We start from the raw sequence: 18,539 nt of genomic DNA, 5'->3' as shown, positions 1-18,539 counted from the left end.
GTATCCTGTGTTTATGTGTATGATTATTTGAAAACCCTATATAGTTGCTGCTGTTATGAGGAAATATACATGAATATAAGTGCTATTGAATTAAGAGGAGCTCTTTACTATAATAGATTTTCTTAACAGGAGGTAAAGCACAACTATTGTAAACAGTTAATAACTCATTTTGACTTTAAAAATGGGTCCTCACCACCTCACACAGGTTAGAATGATCATCATTAAAAAGTCTACAAATAATAAATACTGGAGAAGGTGTGGAAAAAAGGGAACCCTCTTGCACTGTTGATGGGAATGTAAGTTGATACAGCCACTATGGAGAACAGTATGGAGGTTCCCCAAAAGACAAAAAATAGAGTTGCCATATGATCCAGCAATCCCACTGCTGGGCATAAACCCAGACAAGACTATAATTTGAAAAGATACATGCACCCCTATGTTCATAGCAGCACTATTTACAATAGCTAAGACAACCTAAATGTCCATCGATAGATGAATGGGTAAAGAAGATGTGGTACCTATATACAATAGAATATTACTCAGCCATAAAAAAGAATGAAATAATGCCATTTGCAGCAATGTGGATGGACCTAGAGATTATCATACCAAGCAAAGTAAGTCAGAAAGAGAAAGAAAAATACTGTATTATATCATTTATATGTACAATCTAAAATACAATATAAATGAACCTATCTACAAAAGAGGAACAGACTGACAGACATAGAGAACAGACTTGTGGTTGACAAGGGGGAGGAGGGGAGGGGGAAGGAAGTATTGGGATTAGCAGATGCAAGCTATTACATATAGGATGGATAAACAACAAGGTCCTACTGTATAGCACAGGGAACAATATTCAATATCCTGTGATAAACCATAATGGAAAAGAATATGAAAAAGAATATATACATGTGTAACTGAATCACTTTGCTGTACAGCAGAAATTAACACAACATTGTAAATCAACTGTACTTCAATGAAATAAAAATATGGGTTCTCATAATCAGGATTTAGAATTGTTGCTCTAGAACTTTGTGAGGTTATTTAAATCAGGTTAGAATTGAACCCATGATCCAGCCAAGACAGAGCCAGAATGTTTTAAACAGTTACAGGAAAGAAATACCCACACATATTTTTTTACGATATTAGATTGGATTGCTGAGGGCAATGAAGCAACTTCCTTCTAAAAGACTTCAGTCTCCTCTCTTATACACTGGGTTGGTTTAACACCACCAGGAAGGGTAGACTTGCACTGTCCACTGTGATAGCCAGTAGTCACATGTGGTTACTGAAATCTAAATTTAAATTAATAAAATTAAAAATTGAGTTTATCATTCACACTAGCAACAATTTCAGTGCTCAATGGCCACATGTGGCTAGAGGCTGCATACCGGACAACACATAGAACATTTTCATCATCACAGAAAGTTCTTTTAGACAGTGCTGGGAATGACTGTCATCACTAGGACTATTCCCTACCACTTTTAGAGCTTTATCCTGAGGTCCTGGCATTGAATGGAGAAGACAAAGCCTGGTTTGCCTGGTAGAGTCTTCAGGGATTTTATGGACATGAAACCCGAGGGCATGAGTAGAAAATCGTTTCCCCTATAATCTTCTTTCAGGTTTTCTCCCTCTGATAACAGCCCACATCTCATGACAGGTGGCAGGAGTCTGTGTCTATTAAAGTTGTTAACATTTTATCTTATCTGTAGTAGACATTTGTCACAATTTGGGCTGTCTAGCATCTGGATCCTTTTCCTGAATTTGGGGGAATCCATCATTTTTGAAGGTGGGTGGGTGAGACAGCCCTGTTCCTCTTAGATTTGCAAATAGAAATGCCTACTTTTGTTTTCCCTGAGTTCTGCCAGCTAGAAGGAGCACAGGACTTCAGACCTGCCAAAGCTGGGACTGTGCCTCTGGAATGAGGACTCAGAGATGCAGAAGATGGTTTAGAATTCTGCCTATCACTGGTGCACGAAGCAGCATCGGTGGCCATGGACAGGAGCCAGCTGTGTTACCAGGGCCGGCAGCTTTGATAGCAGGTCTGTGTCTGTACCCGTCGAGTCAGCTGTTGAGAAAAAAAGAGAAATACTAAGGAAATCAGCCTTTCTAAGTATGTAAGGAGCCCAGAATAGCTTTGCCTATTCCTACTGACATCCTTCTCTATATGGAGTAATAATAATGGGATAATTAAAGAAAATCAAGAGAATCAGACATCAGTATTCCCTTAAATTAGTCATAACACAAGTAAGATATCCCAATATTCTGTAATGGAAAGAAAGCCTTTCATTATCCTTTAATGAAAGAATACATAACTCAGACTTATAAACATCCCACTTTGATTAAAAATGGAATGACTCTGTTTTTTTTTTTTTTTTTTTAGAGATTGGTGTTTATAATTCTGTTTCTTACACTCAGAGTCAAATCAAAACTGTTGCCTGTGAATAATTACACCATATATGATTCCTACCAGCTAGATGGAATAGGCAGTTTTATTTGTTTTCTAGAAGAAGTAAACTGTGACATATTGTTTGTTTGTTTTTGAATTTTATTTTATATTTTTATACAGCATGTTCTTATTAGTTATCCATTTTATACATATTAGTGTATATATGTCAATCCCAATCTCCCAATTCATCACACACACACACCCCGCCACTTTCCCCTCTTGGTGTCCATACGTTTGTTTTCTACATCTGTGTCTCTATTTCTGCCCTGCAAACTGGTTCATCTGTACTGTTTTTATAGGTTCCACATATATGTGTTGATATACAATATTTGTTTTTCTCTTTCTGACTACCTTCACTTTGTATTGACAGTCTCTAGATCCATCCATGTCTCTACAAATGACCCATTTTCATTCCTTTTTATGGCTGAGTAATATTCCACTGTATATATGTACCACATCTTCTTTATCCATTCGTCTGTCCATGGGCATTTAGGTTGCTTCCATGACCTGGCTATTGAAAATAGTGCAGCAATGAACATTGGGGTGCATGTGTCTTTTTGAATTATGGTTTTCTCTGGGTATATGCCCAGTAGTGGGATTGCTGGATCATATGGTACTTCTATTTTTAGTTTATTAAGGAACCTCCATACTGTTTTCCATAGTGGCTATATCAATTTACATTCCCACCAACAGTGCAAGAGGGTTCCCTTTTCTACACACCCTCTCCAGCATTTATTGTTTGTAGATTTTCTGATGATGCCCATTCTAACTGGTGTGAGGTGATACATCATTGTAGTTTTGATTTGCATTTCTCTAATAATTAGTGATGTTGAGCATCTTTTCATGTGTTTTTAACCATCTGTATGTCTTCTGTGAAGAAATGTCTATTTAGGTCTTCTGCCCACTTTTTGATAGGGTTGTTTGTTTTTTTAAAATTGAGCTGCATGAGCTGTTTATATATTTTGGAAATTAATCCTTTGTCCATTGATTCGTTTGCAAATATTTTCTCCCATTCTGAGGGTTGTCTTTTTGTCTTGTTTGTAGTTTCCTTTGCTTTGCAAAAGCTTTTAAGTTTCATTAGGTCCCATTTGTTTATTTTTATTTTTATTTCCATTGCTCTAGGAGGTGAGTCAAAAAAGATCTTGCTGTGACTTATGTCAAAGAGTGTTCTGCCTTTGTTTTCCTCTCAGAGTTTTATAGTGTCTGGTCTTACATTTAGGTCTCTAATCCATTTTGAGTTTATTTTTGTGTATGGTGTTAGGGAGTGTTCTAATTTCATTCTTTTACATGTACCTGTCCAGTTTTCCCAGCACCACTTATTGAAGGGGCTGTCTTGTCTCCATTGTATATCCCTGCCTCCTTTGTCATAGATTAGTTGACCATAGGTGTGTGGGTTTATCTCCAGGCCTTCTATCCTGTTCCATTGATCTATAATTCTGTTTTTGTGCCAGTACCATATTGTCTTGATTACTGTAGCTCTGTAGTATAGTCTGAAGTCAGGGAGCCTGATTCCTCCAGCTCCGTTATTTTCCCTCAAGACTGCTTTGGCTATTCGGGGTCTTTTGTGTCTCCATACAAATTTTAAGATTTTTTTGCTCTACTTCTGTAAAAAATGACATTGGTAATTTGATAGGGATAGCATTGAATCTGTAGGTTGCTTTGGGTAGTATAGTCATTTTCACAATATTGATTCTTCCAATGCAAGAACATGGTATATCTCTCCATCTGTTTATATCATCTTTAATTTCTTTCATCAGTGTCTTATAGTTTTCTGCATACAGTTCTTTTGTCTCCCTAGGTAGGTTTATTCCTAGGTATTTTATTCTTTTTGTTGCAGTGGTAAATAGGAGTGTTTCCTTAATTTCTCTTTCAGATTTTTCATCATTAGTGTATAGGAATGCAAGAGATTTCTGTGCATTAATTTTGTATCCTGCAACTTTACCAAATTCATGGATTAGCTCTAGTAGTTTTCTGGTGGCATCTTTAGAATTCTATATGCATAGTATCATGTCATCTGCAAACAATGACAGTTTTACTTCTTCTTTTCCAATTTGGATTCCTTTTATTTCTGTTTCTTCTCTGACTGCTGTGGCTAGGACTTCCAAAACTATGTTGAATAATTGTGGCGAGAGTGGACATCCTTGTCTTGTTCCTGATCTTAGAGGAAATGCTTTCAGTTTTTCACCATTGAGAATGATGTTTGCTGTGGGTTTTTCGTATATGGCCTTTATTATGTTGAGGTAGCTTCCCACTATGTCCACATTCTGGAGAGTTTTTATCATAAATGGGTGTTGAATTTTGTCAAAAGCTTTTTCTGCCTCTATTGAGGTGATCATATGGTTTTTCTTCTTCAATTTGTTAATATGGTGTATCACATTGATTAATTTGCATATATTGAAGAATCCTTGCATCCCTGGGATAAATCCCACTTGATCATGTGTATGACCTTTTTAATGTGTTGTTGGATTCTGTTAGCTAGTATTTCGTTGAGGATTTTTGCATCTATATTCATCAGTGATATTGGTCTGTAATTTTCTTTTTTTTGTAGTATCTCTGTCTGGTTTTGGTATCAGGGTGATGGTGGCCTCATAGAATGAGTTTGGGAGTGTTCCTTCCTCTGCAATATTTTGGAAGAGTTTGAGAAGGATGGGTGTTAGCTCTTCTTTAAATGTTTGATAGAATTCACCTGTGAAGCCGTCTGGTCCGGGACTTTTGTTTGTTGGAAGATTTTTCATCACAGTTTCAATTTCATTACTTGTGATTGGTCTGTTCATATTTTCTATTTCTTCCTGGTTCAGTCTTGGAACGTTATACCTTTTTAAGAATTTGTCCATTTCTTCCAGGTTGTCCATTTTATTGGCATAGAGTTGCTTGTAGTAGTCTCTTAGGATGCTTTGTATTTCTGTGGTGTCAGTTGTAACTTCTCCTTTTTCATTTCTGATTTTATTGATTTGAGTCCTCTCCCCCTTTTCTTGATGAGCCTGGCTAATGGTTTATCAATTTTGTTTATCTTCTCAAAGAACCAGCTTTTAGTTTTACTGATCTTTGCTATTGCTTTATTTGTTTCTATTTCATTTATTTCTGTTCTGATCTTTATGATTTCTTTCCTTGTACTAATTTTGGGTTTTGTTTGTTCTTCTTTCTCTAGTTCCTTTACTTGTAAGCTAGATTGTTTATTTGAGATTTTTCTTGTTTCTTGAGGTAGGCTTGTATTGCTATAAACTTCACTCTTAGAACCACTTTTGCTGCATCCCATAGGTTTTGGGTTGTCGTGTTTTCATTGTCATTTGTCTCTAGGTATTTTTCGATTTCCTCTTTGATTTCTTCAGTGATCTCTTGGTTATTGAGTAACGTATTGTTTAGCCTCCATGTGTTTGTGTTTTTTTACGTTTTTTTCCCTGTAATTGATTTCTAATATCATAGTGTTGTGGTCAGAAAAGATGCTTGATATGATTTCAATTTTCTTAAATTTGCTGAGGCTTGATTTGTGACCCAAGATGTGATCTATCCTGGAGTATGTTCCGTGTGCACTTGAGAAGAAAGTGTAATCTGCTGTTTATGGATGGAATGTCCTATAAATATCAATTAAATCTATCTGATGTATTGTGTCATTTAAAGCTTGTGTTTCCTTATTTATTTTCTGTTTGAATGATCTGTCCATTGGTGTAAGTGAGGTGTTAAAGTCCCCTACTATTATTGTGTTACTGTCAATTTCCTCTTTTATAGCTGTTAGCAGTTGCCTTATGTATTGGGGTGCTCCTATGTTGGGTGCATATATATTTATAATTGTTATATCTTCTTCTTGGATTGATCCCTTGATCATTATGTAGTGTCCTTCCTTGTCTCTTTATTTTAAAGTCTATTTTATCTGATATGAGTATTGCCACTCCAGCTTTCTTTTGATTTCCATTTTCATGGAATATCTTTTTCCATCCCCTCACTTTCAGTCTGTATGTGTCCCTAAGTCTGAAGTGGGTCTCTTGTAGGCAGCATATATATGGGTCTTGTATTTGTATCCATTCAGCAAGCCTGTGACTTTTGGTTGGAGCATTTAATCCATTCACATTTAAGGTAATTATATGTATGTTCCTATTACCACTTTCTTAATCGTTATGGGTTTGTTTTTGTAGGTCCTTTTCTCCTCTTGTGTTTCCCACCTAGAGAAGTTCCTTTAGCATTTGTTGTAGAGCTGGTTTGGTGCTGCTGAATTCTCATAGCTTTTGCTTGTCTGTAAAGCTTTTGATTTCTCCATCGAACTTGAATGAGATCCTTGCTGGTTAGAGTAATCTTGGTTGTAGTTTCTTCCCTTTCATCACTTTAAATATATCATGCCACTCCCTTTTGGCTTGTAGAGTTTCTGCTGAGTAATCAGCTGTTAACCTTATGGGAGTTCCCTTGTATGTTATTTGTCATTTTTCCCTTGTTGCTCTCAATAATTTTTCTTTGTCTGTAATTTTTGCCAATTTGATTACTATGTGTCTCGGCATATTTCTCCTTGGGTTTATCCTGTATGGGACTCTCTGCGCTTCCTGGACTTGGGTGGCTATTTCCTTTACCATGTTAGGGAAGGTTTCAACTATAATCTCTTCAAATATTTTCTCGGGTCCTTTCTCTCTCTCCTCTCCTTCTGGGACCCCTATAATGTAAATGTTGGTGCGTTTAATGTTGTCCCAGAGGTCTCTTAGGCTGTCTTCATTTCTTTTCATTCTTTTTTCTTTATTCTGTTTCAAACAGTGAATTCCACTATTCTGTCTTCCAGGTCACTTATCCATTCTTCTGCCTCAATTATTCTGCTATTGATTCCTTCTAGTGTATTTTTTATTTCAGTTATTGTATTGCTCATCTCTGCTTGTTTGTTCTTTCATTCTTCTAGGTGTTTGTTCTTTAATTCTTCTACGTCTTTGTAAACATTTCTTGCATCTTCTCGATTTTTGCCTCCATTATTTTTCTGAGGTCCTGGATCATCTTCACTATCATTATTCTGAATTCTTTTTCTGGAACGTTTCCTATCTCCACTTCATTTAGTTGTTTTTCTGGCGTTTTATCTTGTTCCTTCATCTGGTACATAGCCCTCTGCCTTTTCATCTTGTCTATCTTTCTGTGAATGTGGTTTTTATTCCACAGGCTGCAGGATTGTAGTTCTTGCTTCTGCTGTCTGTCCTGTGGTGGATGAAGCTATCTAAGAGGCTTGTGCAAGATTCCTAATGGGAGGGTCTGGTGGTGGATAGAGCTGGGTCTTGATCTGGTGGGCAGAGCTCAGTAAAACTTTAGTCCACTTGTCTGCTGATGGGTGGGGCTGGGTTTCCTCCCTGTTGGTTGTTTGGCCTGAGGTGACCCAACACTGGAGCCTACCTGGCTGTTTGGTGGGGCTAATGGCGGACTCTGGGAGGGCTCACACCAAGGAGTACTTTCCAGAACTTCTGCTAGTGTCCTTGTCCTCATGGTGAGCCACAGCCATACCCCGCCTCTGCAGGAGACCCTCCAACACTAGCAGGTAAGTCTCGTTCAGTCTCCTGTGGGGTCACTGCACCTTCCCCTGGGTCCCAATGCACACACTTTTTGTGTGCCCTCCAAGAATGGAGTCTCTGTTTCTCCCAGTCCTATCAAAGTCCTGCAATCAAATCCCGCTAGGCTTCAAAGTCTGATTCTCTAGGAATTCCTCCTTCCATTGCCAGACCCCCAGGTTGTGAAGCCTGACGTGGGGCTCAGAGCCTTCACTCCACTGGCTGGACTTCTGTGGTATACTTGTTCTCCAGTTTGTGAGTCACCCACCCAGCAGTTATGGGATTTTATTTTATTGTGATTGCGCCCCTCCTACTGTCTCTTTGTGGCTTCTCCTTTGTCTTTGGATGTGGGGTATCTTTTTTGGTGAGTTCCACTGTCTTCCTGTCAATGACTGTTCAGCAGTTAGTTGTGATTCCAGTGCTCTCACAAGAGGGTGTGAGCACACATCCTTCTACTCCACCATCTTGAACCAATCTTCTGGCATATTGTTTTACATTATGTTTAAACACATTGTCTGTTCTTCCTGTGTGCTGTTTCCATACTTTGGCACACATAGCAGCTGTGTAACCATTGTGTCATCATTTGTGTCAAATCTGGGACAAGGATTCTGTGCTCTGTCTCCCTTCTTCTTCTGGTTGGATGTAGATGGCTGTGAAGGCAATAATGGATGGTGGGGAGACAGGATTGAAGACATCTGGGTCTCCATAACTGTGTGAAGGAGGGCTCTTCACTAGCCAGAACACCCACATATTCCTGAAGAGAAAATCTTTGATGATCAATATTTGCTGTCTTTCCCAGTAATAACTATGCAATGAAAAAAAGAGCATAAATTATATGAACATGAGAGAGAGAGAGAGAGAGAGAGAGAGAAATAAATTTCTGTTGTGTTGAGGCCTATTTGTTGGACCTATTTGTTCCAGAAGCTGACATTACTCTTGTACACCCTCATTCAACCATATAAACTCATCATTTCTTCTTAACAGGTGGTGGCTGACATTTTTCTTTTTTTAGTTGCTGATTATCTGGAACGTTTTTCCTCACTGAATAGTAGTATGAGTTATACAGAATTATGATGAAACTATTGGAAAAGCTCACGCACATATTACCCTGTATTACTTCATGTTGTTTACAGATAGGCCTAAGATAAAGGAGAGCTTAATGACTCATGGAAGAACATTTTGCTAGTTTTGTAAAATGTAGATTAAGCATTTTGAGTGACTTTGTAATCTTCTTGGATCATCATGAAGATTGTGGTGCCTTAGTATCCAAGTTCAGTGGCTAATTTTCACTTTATATACAGAAATGTATAGAAAATCTTTGATAGGCTTATTAGAAAATGTTTTCCAGGCTTAATGGATTCATATAGGCTGTATAGGCAGACAATGAAGGTGGAAAGGATGCTATGAAATCATCTTATATTAAAACAGAGGGAAAATGTATTTGATGCTCATTCAAAAGTCTCAAATGTGGTGGTTCAAGAGATTATCCATTTTGCAATTGCCATGATGTATAAATGACTGCTTGGCAGAGAGGAGGTATTAGGGATTTGATGTTTCTGCTTTGTAGTTTACTGTGTATGAACTAATAACATTTTCCTCTTCTAAAATGTGGTAAAAGCAACTGTGTACCTGTGAGGTTATTAACAGAGGTTTTATCTATGCTCATATATTTGAAATGTTTTGAGTCCTTAATAAATTTAATAGTACTTAATAAACACAAATAACTACTTCTGTTAACAGTTCATTTCTGTTTACTTAATACACTTCCATTTTTCCCCCATAATAATGCCAGAGCATCTTATAAGCTCTGTGTAGCAGCTTGAGCAAAAATAAGACTATTTAGGGTCAACACTCTGTAACCCTTGCCATACTCTCTAGCATTTAAAGGCACAATTCAGCAGGATTATTATGAACAAAGTAAAAAGTTTGCACAAAGGAGCCACATGGCTGTCACTTCTGTCTAAATTATGAAGGTAATGATATTTAAGTCTAAGACTTGTTCTTATAGGAGCCCCCAAAACTCTTCTTTTTTTTTTTTTTTGTGGTACGTGGGCCTCTCACTGTTGTGGCCTCTCCCATTGCGGAACACAGGCTTCGGACGCACAGGCTCAGTGGCCATGGCTCACGGACCTAGCCACTCCGCAGCATGTGGGATCTTCCCAGACTGGGGCACGAACCCGTGTCCCCTGCATCGGCAGGAGGACTCTCAACCACTGCGCCACCAGGGAAGCCCTAAAAGTCTTCTTAAAGTCTGCTTTTCCATTGTACTTTTTAACATATTGGTGTGTATTCTGGGCCATGGTATAGCATGTATCTTGAAATTTTTGGTCTCAGGCCCCTTTATACTCTTAAAAATTTTTCAGGGTCCTGAACAACTTTAGTTTATGTGGCTTATATCATAAATATTTGTTATATTAGAAAGGAAATGTCCCCATTTTGGAACACTTAAAAATATTTCTTTATTAATTAATTTTAATTAATAATAAACTCATTTTATGCTAACATAAAAACAATTTTTAATTAAAAAATTGCTATATTTTTCAAAACAAGCTTGGTGAGAAGAATGGCACTGTTTTTTTTAAAAAAAATAATTTTTGCAAATCTCTAATTTCTGGCTTAATAGAAGATAGCTGGATTCTCTTATTTATTTCTGTAGTCAGTCTGTTGAGATATAAAACACGCTGAGACTCCTGGAAAACTGCAGCTTGTGAGAGAATGAGAGTGAAAAAGGCAAATCATGTCCTTGTATCATTATGAAAATACTTTTGACCTCCCAGATCCCCTTGGGTACCACAGTTTGAGAACTGCTGTGTATACTAACCCATAAAGGTTGTCTTTAGAGTATCTCCATTTTGTCACGTTTATTACTTTGTAACAGAAAATCCCCTTCCCATCCAGTGAGTGGGTGGTTGTAGTAAGAAATCAAAGATTAGAAAAAAAAAATTGCATACTTTATTTAAAAATTCTCATTTGGTTCCATCTACAGAAAGCTTTGCTTCTTAATTCAACCAAATGGAAGTGTTTAAAATATCAGTGTATAGGACTTCCCTGGTGGCACAGTGGTTGAGAGTCCGCCTGCCGATGCAGGGGACATGGGTTCATGCCCCGGTCCGGGAAGATCCCACATGCCGCGGAGCAGCTGGGACTGTGAGCCACGACCGCTAAGCCTGCGCGTCCGGAGCCTGTGCTCCGCAACGGGAGAGGCCACAACAGTGAGAGGCCCGCGTACCGCCAAAAAAAACAAAACAAAAACAAAAATAAAATATCAGTGTATATATATCTATATATATTTCTCTAAGTGAGAGGCATATCTCTAAGTGTTGGTAATTAGGATTATGATCTTATATATTTCTGATAAGTTGGTGGCAGTGGACAATTCCCAAAGATTAGTAAGTATATTTGTCAGACACAGTGATTTCTATGTGATGAACCAGTGGCATACAGTAATACTCAATTATTTATCTATTACAATTACTTATTTATACTTTGTTACTTATGTATGACAATAAGTGTTTCTTGCTTGTGCATCTGTAGCTTGGCTGGGATTTGACTTACCTGGGCTGGGCTCCAGACCGTGGGTTGGGTTCAGGATTGCTCTGCATGTATCTCTCCAAGACTTACATGGGACATGCTCCTCTGTGATGGCAGAAGTGTAAAGACCAAGCAGAAACTTGCAGTGTCTCTTCAGGCCTCTACTTGGACCTGACCCACTGTCATTTCAGCTCACATACCACTGATAAAGCAAGTTACATGGCTGAGCTCAATATCAATGTGGCAGGAAAGTATACTCTTCCAGTGGGGAGTGTTGGGGTGGGTGGGGAGAGGGAGTGGCTTTTGACTTTAAAATAATCTACCACAATGTGCAATTCCAAAATATTAGTAAAGAATAGTGTCTACTTACTTAATTCTTATTCAGTGAAATAACTAAGTGGCTAGATTTTAATTGTAATTTTAGGCTGCAGTCCTTCTATTGATTGTATCTTCTGAATATTGCTGGTGTCTAGCTCTATTCCCTCATTCTCACACTGCTTTTCAAGTTGTTTCTTAATCTTATTGATCTGAACTATTGTGAGAGCCTCTAAATTGGTCTCTGTCCTGTTACTATTGCTGTGCCACAAACCACCCCAAAATTAAGTGCTTAAAAGAACAGCAATCTTGAATCTGCAGTTAGGGCAGGGTCCAGCAGAGAGGGTTTGTCTCTGTTCCTTGTGGCATCAGCTGGAGTATTTTGACTGGGTGCTAGAGGATCCACTTCTGAGATAATTCACTAACATGCCTGCTAAGTTGGTGCTAAAGACCAGGAACTTGAGTTTATCTCCATGTGAGTTCTCCACAGACTGCTTGGGCTTCCTCATAGCATGGTTATGAGTTGCAAGAGTAGCTGAGTTGCAAGAGTTAGTGTCCCAAGAGATAGGATGTGAAAGTTGCCAGTTTCTTAAGGTGCGGGCCTGGGAACTGGCCCAGTGTCACTTTTACTGGATTATATCAGTCAAGCAGTCACAAAGTTCAGATTTAAGGGGAGGGGACATAGACCCCACCTCTCAATGGAAGGGGTGTCAAAGGATTTTGGACCTGTATTTTAAAACCAGTATACTCTGTCTCAGTGCTTCTCTCCCCCAAATTGCCCATGTTTGCATCCTGCCCCAGATTCATCTTCCTAAAAGCATAGCTGTATTTATCCAGTAGCTCCCCATTTTCTACCGAACAAGAAGCAAGTTACTCTAATCTCTTTTTAGCATACCCTGTGCTCTGGCCAAATTTGGGGCTATTTCTTCTTTTGCCTTTGATCATATGTATTTTTTTCTCTTTCTAGAATATTATCCCTCTGATCTTTTCACATCTTGACATTCTGTGTTTAAAATAAATGCTAGCCTCTCATGAAGATTTCCTTAAACTCTCCATCCTTCTGTAATGTAGCCTTCTGTAGTCTCCCATAGTGCATTTTAACTGTATCCCATTTAAAGACCTCCCAGTTTCTTAGACAATAATATATGCATATATATGTGTTTTATAATCTCCAGTAGATTTTATGTCCCTTGGAGGGGTCCATATTTTTTATACAATATTAATATTCAATTACAATGATACCTTGAGATACATGTAATAAGTGCCTGATTTTTTTTTTAATGAATGACTTGAAAGTGTGACTAGAATTAACAGAGTATGTTTAGACTCACTTGAAAACCTATTAGAAGCACTCTGGTTGTTGACTAAGGTTGCTGGTTGGGTATAAAGTAAATAAGTAAAAATAGATTGATGACTTAACCACCAACATGAATGTTAGAAAATATTGTTAAAAAGAGATTCCATTTACAGTAACAATCCAGCTGTACAATGTTGGAAGTAACTTACTTAGAAATGTGTAGTAACTAAGTGAGGAAAGCTATAGAACTCAATTGTAGGATATAAAATAAGTTTCAAATAAGTGGAGAGAGATACTTTGTTCTTGTAAAGTAAGATTCACTACAATAATGCATACTTTTCACTTTTGTTCAGTTAAACTACACAATACCATCCTTATCAAAACTGGGGAACTTGCTTAAAAAATTCTGAAGTTCTTCTGGAAGAATGAACCTATAAAATACTTCCAAAATTATGAGAAATATTTATCAGGGGTACTTGCCATCTCAAATATTAAAGAATACTATGTCAGTGATGATTGAACAGTGGTATTGGTAAAAGAATACTTCAATGAATAAAATACAGAGAGTCTATTTTTGGATTAGTATATATGGTAATTTAGTATGTCATAAGGTTGGTATTTCTGATTGGAAGGAAAAAGATGAATTATTCAATAAAAGGTGTTGGGACACCTGCCTAGTCATCTGGAAAAATAAAGCAGAATCCCTATCAAACAATTCATGCAAAAATAATTCTAGGGGACAAAAATAATACATGGAACAAGGTAAGCTATAAATGTATGAGCAAAATATATGGATGATTACTTTTACAATCTTGTGGTAGGAAAGGTATCTCTAAGTAGAAACCATGAAGGAAAGGATAAAGAAAATGAAACTACATACCACATTTTAAGTCTTTTTTTTATTTTAGTTCGTGGAAAACCATCTAAACTTGTTGTGGAGACAATGTTCTGGGGAAATATTTGCATAGCATGTGATCAACAAAGGGCTGATATCTCTAATGTACAAACAGTTATTATGATTTTATCAATAAGATAGAACATCTTTATAGAATTGTGGGGAAAAATATAAACAGGTAATTCATAAGATAATGAATATGGAGCCAGCAAACACATGAAAAAGTATGCAATCAAAGTGCCAATTAAACCAACATGGGTATATCTTAATAATTGAAATGATAAAAATAAAAAAAAATATATCTGGTGAAGGACCATTTTTTTCCCAGTCTGTGACTGAAACACTTATAGAATACAATAAAAATAAATAGTTAGGGAAAGAAAATGAAAAATATTCAAAATAAAATCTCAAATGCATTTCTATTTATTTATACACTGCTTTCTATATATTTACATATGTATTCTATGTGTATAGAATATATATCTATATGTATCTTATGTACTTCTATAAACTGTTCATCAGCTATAAAATTACTCTGTAAAATTCTCTTAAATCTTTCAACTGCTGAATTCAGAATAGACTATAAGGGGACAAATCCAGAAGGGAAAAAATCAGATACCAGGTTATTGTGATAACCAGGGAAGAGCTGGATGATATTAACTTGGATGAGGGTGGGAAGGGTAGAGGTGGTTCGAAGGGGTCAGAGTCTTGATCTGCTTTGAATCACTAAGATCTGCTCATGGATTCCATGTAGGTCTGAGAAAGGGACAGGTAGGTGGTAAGGGTGATTCTGAGGTTTTGGACCTGGGCTCCTGGAAGGATGGAGTTGCTGTTTACTAGAATGAGGAAGACTGCATTACATGAGGTTTGAATGGGGAAGATCAGAAGGTGGCTTTGGATGTGTTAAGTTTGAGATTCCCATTAGACATTCAAGAGAAGATGACTAGCAAATGGTTGGATAGAAGGGTCTGGAATTCAGGGAGCAGTCTGGGCTGAAGGTGTGTAAGTGTGCGAATGTGAGTCTGGGTGAGGTCAATAAAGAGGTAAATGCGTATGGAAAACTAAGAGGTCTGAGGATTAAGCCCAAGGGCTCTCACCCTTAAAGGGCAGGGAGATCAGGAAGAATTAATATTGAGATCAGGGATAAGAGAGAGTTAATGAAGTAGGAGGAACACCAAGGGCATGGGGTGTCTTGGAGGCCAACCAACAAGTGTCATAAGGAGGGAGGAATAATCAGACGGCTGCAAGGAAGAGACGGTGACTTGACTGAACAGGATGCTGAGATGAAAGTCCAACCAACAGGAAGCATCAGCTTGAATTTCCTTATTGATGTGTGAATTGTGAAGCATGGAGATGATGATGATGATACTAATTATTGTTATTTTAAGAATTCAAAAGGAACAGTGTCTTCTTATTTCTTTGTCAGGAATGTCAAATATATACCCTACCATTAAAATTGGATATCACAGCCAAAAAAGAAAGAGAAAGAAACTAAAATTACTGAAAGACAGGTTTTCCATGTCCTGTCAGATTGTTTAAACTAATTATAAAGCTGGTTAATGCAGATGCAGCTGCCCAAACTTGGATTACACATTGGCAGGGAATATCCCTGGGGAGAAGGCCTGCTGAGAAAGTGAATTGGGGGAGAGAGAGAGAAAGAGAGAGAGAGAAAGAAAGAAAGACAGGAGAAGTTAGAAATGGAAAACCTAGGAGGATCAGAAGGATTGCTTAAAGCTGCTGGTTGTGGGAGATGTATGATGTATAGGGAGTAGAAATCAGCTGCCTGGTAAACTTCGTTGAGTCTCCAGAAATATGACACCAGAAAAATGTTAGTTGCCTTTAACAATAGCTTTAGCTTGAATAGATTTGAAAGGTGTACATTTGTCATAGATGAATAGTTTTCCTGGTACTTAAAACAATATGCCGTGATCCCCTTCAGGGAAAGAGGTGTGAATTCATGTCTCTGAGGCTGAATACAATAAAAGTTCATAAAATGATGCTACTAAAAAAGTGACAGTAGTTGTGCCAGATTTTCTTCTCTAGGCATTGATTTGATTCAAAAATGACCACAGTTTTGGTTACTTTCTCTAGAAAATATTGATAAAATATTAAAATAAAACTCTAAAATGTAATTTTAATTGTAAATAAATGATATTTCAATAAAATATGTTACTATTTGGAAGGGGAAATCTGACCATTTTCACTGGTAGGGACTTCATGTGGGGTCTGACTGTATAAGTTTGGGAAATAGAATGATTTTTTTTTTTTTTTTTTGGTAACAGACAAAAATGATTGCTTCCTGATTATAAACATTTTGAAAACTCCCCTACCCGCCCCACCCCCAACTGCAGCACACACACAATGCACATATTCTAGTGCTTATCAAATTGTGAAAGCTGGGTTCAGATAAAATAACAGGAGGATTTTTTTGGCCTTAGCCAAGAGTTATTTGGAAAACAGGCAGAACAAGTTAAAGTGAAGGGAAAGATTTGTGTGCCAGCCATAGAGGCACTTAGTTCTTTCTCACATAAATATTATCTCTTTGTTCTTGTCAGAGCTGAGATGCAGTTATTGTCTTAATTAGCCCAAAGAGTTCTCAGTTATGTCTCCAAGACTTTAGTCTTCTGGAAATCGTCCTCTGGCTTCATGTTGCCCTATCAGTGTGACCTTCAATGGGCCATTCAACCAGTGTAGGCCTCGGTATTAGGAGTGATGGGTGTGGAGGGGCAGGCTTACCTCTTGTTTCCAGGTTGTATGTTCTGTGCATCCATTATTCAAGTTTATGGACAAATTTCAACAGAGAAGCTTAGCAGCTTTTCTATTTTTAATAAATGGATATTTTACTCAACAGCACTTAACTAATTTTTGCTGTGTGTTGATATATAGAACATTTTGAAACCCAGCCTAAAAAGTGAGTTCACTATCAAGGCTAATGTACACTTTTCAACTATTTTGCTTGTAATTGTGGTATTTTAAAAAAGTTTTTCAGTAAACATTATAGTTGAAGATAGGAAAAAATATGTATTTTTGTTTGAAAAGATTATTTACACCAGTGAGCATTTATTTCAACAAAACTTGGGTCTCTAAAATATGGAATGTAAATGTCTTTCCATTGTTACTAATATAGGCATTACTGTCACACATACATAGAAATGTCTCTCAAGCTATGATTTCTCTTCTATTTACACTATTTTTTGTGAGGGGAAATAAACAGAACAGTGTTTAGATTATCGCTACACGTTTAAAATTTCTCCCAATGGCTGAGTGCAATGGTTGGCATCTGAGAGAATAAACAGGAAATTAGATGCACAAACGTTCCCCTTCATCTCCCGCCAGGGCTGGACTCCCTGCTTCATTTATTTTCATAGGACACCAGAAACCTGAGAGTGGTGTTTAAGTGGACCACAGTTCTTTTATAGCTGGTGTACACATGGCAATCTACAGATTGCCTGATCTTTCTCCTTTTCTCCAAGTTAGTATATTGGCATTCCAAGTACCAAATGTACTTTTCATCAGTGAATGGTTTAAAATGAAGTGGAACAGTGTAGCACTTTCATCATCCTATGACATTGCATTTTTTTTTTTGAACGATGAAAGTAATACACATGTGTTGTAGAAAATTTGGGAAAGTATTATACCCTGAAGTCTCACAACCCATGGGTCACCATGCTTGGTATTTTAGTCTTTTTCTCTAGATCTACCTGTATTTAGTAAGTACTAAGTCCTTTTGTGTTTAACAAACTGTTTCCAAGGGGAGCTGGCAAGAATGTTAATAGATGTTCTGGGAAAAAAAAAAAAAAACAAAAACTTTCCATAGTCGCAGGTGTTTGGAAAATGCCAGGTTGAATCATGTTAGACTTAGCTTTGTCATACATGCCCTCCCCAGGGTGGACCCCCTCAGGACTCTCCTCCACCAGGCAGGAATGGCAGGGACAACCCTGGAAGTACTAACTGGGCACAGCCCCAACTTGACAGTGCACCTGCTAACACTGCACAGGTGTGTCGTGCAGCCGGTTCTGAGCATCACCTTTTGTTTCTGTTCGTTTTGTAAAATTGAGTTTTCATGTTTTTGTAACCTGCTTTTTACACTTAACATAGTATGAATGTTTTGCACTTAAAAATTTTTTTCCTCCAGATTGCTTTCCCTCCTTGTGATTTTTCAAAATGTTCATGTATAAAGATTCTGTGTAGAAAGCTGGGGCCTAACCCAGGTGAAAGATCATTTCAGCCCTTGGTGATTGTCTTGAAAGGTTCTGAGGTATAAAGTGTTTATACTCCTTTTGGTTTTGCCTTCCACCCACCCACTCTGAACAAAACTTTAATTTTAATTTTGGACTACTGTTGTTGAAGCATGTGGATTCACAGTTCCCGAAGCCAAGACTAACTTGTTTGCTTTGGGAAGTCCTGATGAAAATAGGCTGCTTTTAATGCAAATGGCTCATTTTCTCCTGTTGGGGCAGTTCATTTAAGAATAGCGTCTTATTTATTGTATTGTAAAAATAGCCTCTTTGGGAAGAATAGATGGTTCTGGGTAATTCTCCCAGATTGGCT

At 37.5% G+C, this 18,539-nt stretch overlaps 1 protein-coding gene across 5 annotated transcripts in view; it reads left to right on the top strand.

Annotated features, from left to right (window-relative positions):
- The window catches only part of PLCB4 (phospholipase C beta 4), a 420,918-nt gene that overhangs the window by 29,865 nt on the left and 372,514 nt on the right, over nt 1-18,539 (top strand). The gene's annotated exons all lie outside the window — the stretch shown is intronic.

Source organism: Pseudorca crassidens, chromosome 15 (assembly GCF_039906515.1).
Source record: "Pseudorca crassidens isolate mPseCra1 chromosome 15, mPseCra1.hap1, whole genome shotgun sequence".
Lineage (NCBI taxonomy): Eukaryota > Metazoa > Chordata > Mammalia > Artiodactyla > Delphinidae > Pseudorca > Pseudorca crassidens.
Note: the sequence above shows the minus strand (reverse complement) of the source record. Positions and strands in the feature narration are given on the sequence as shown.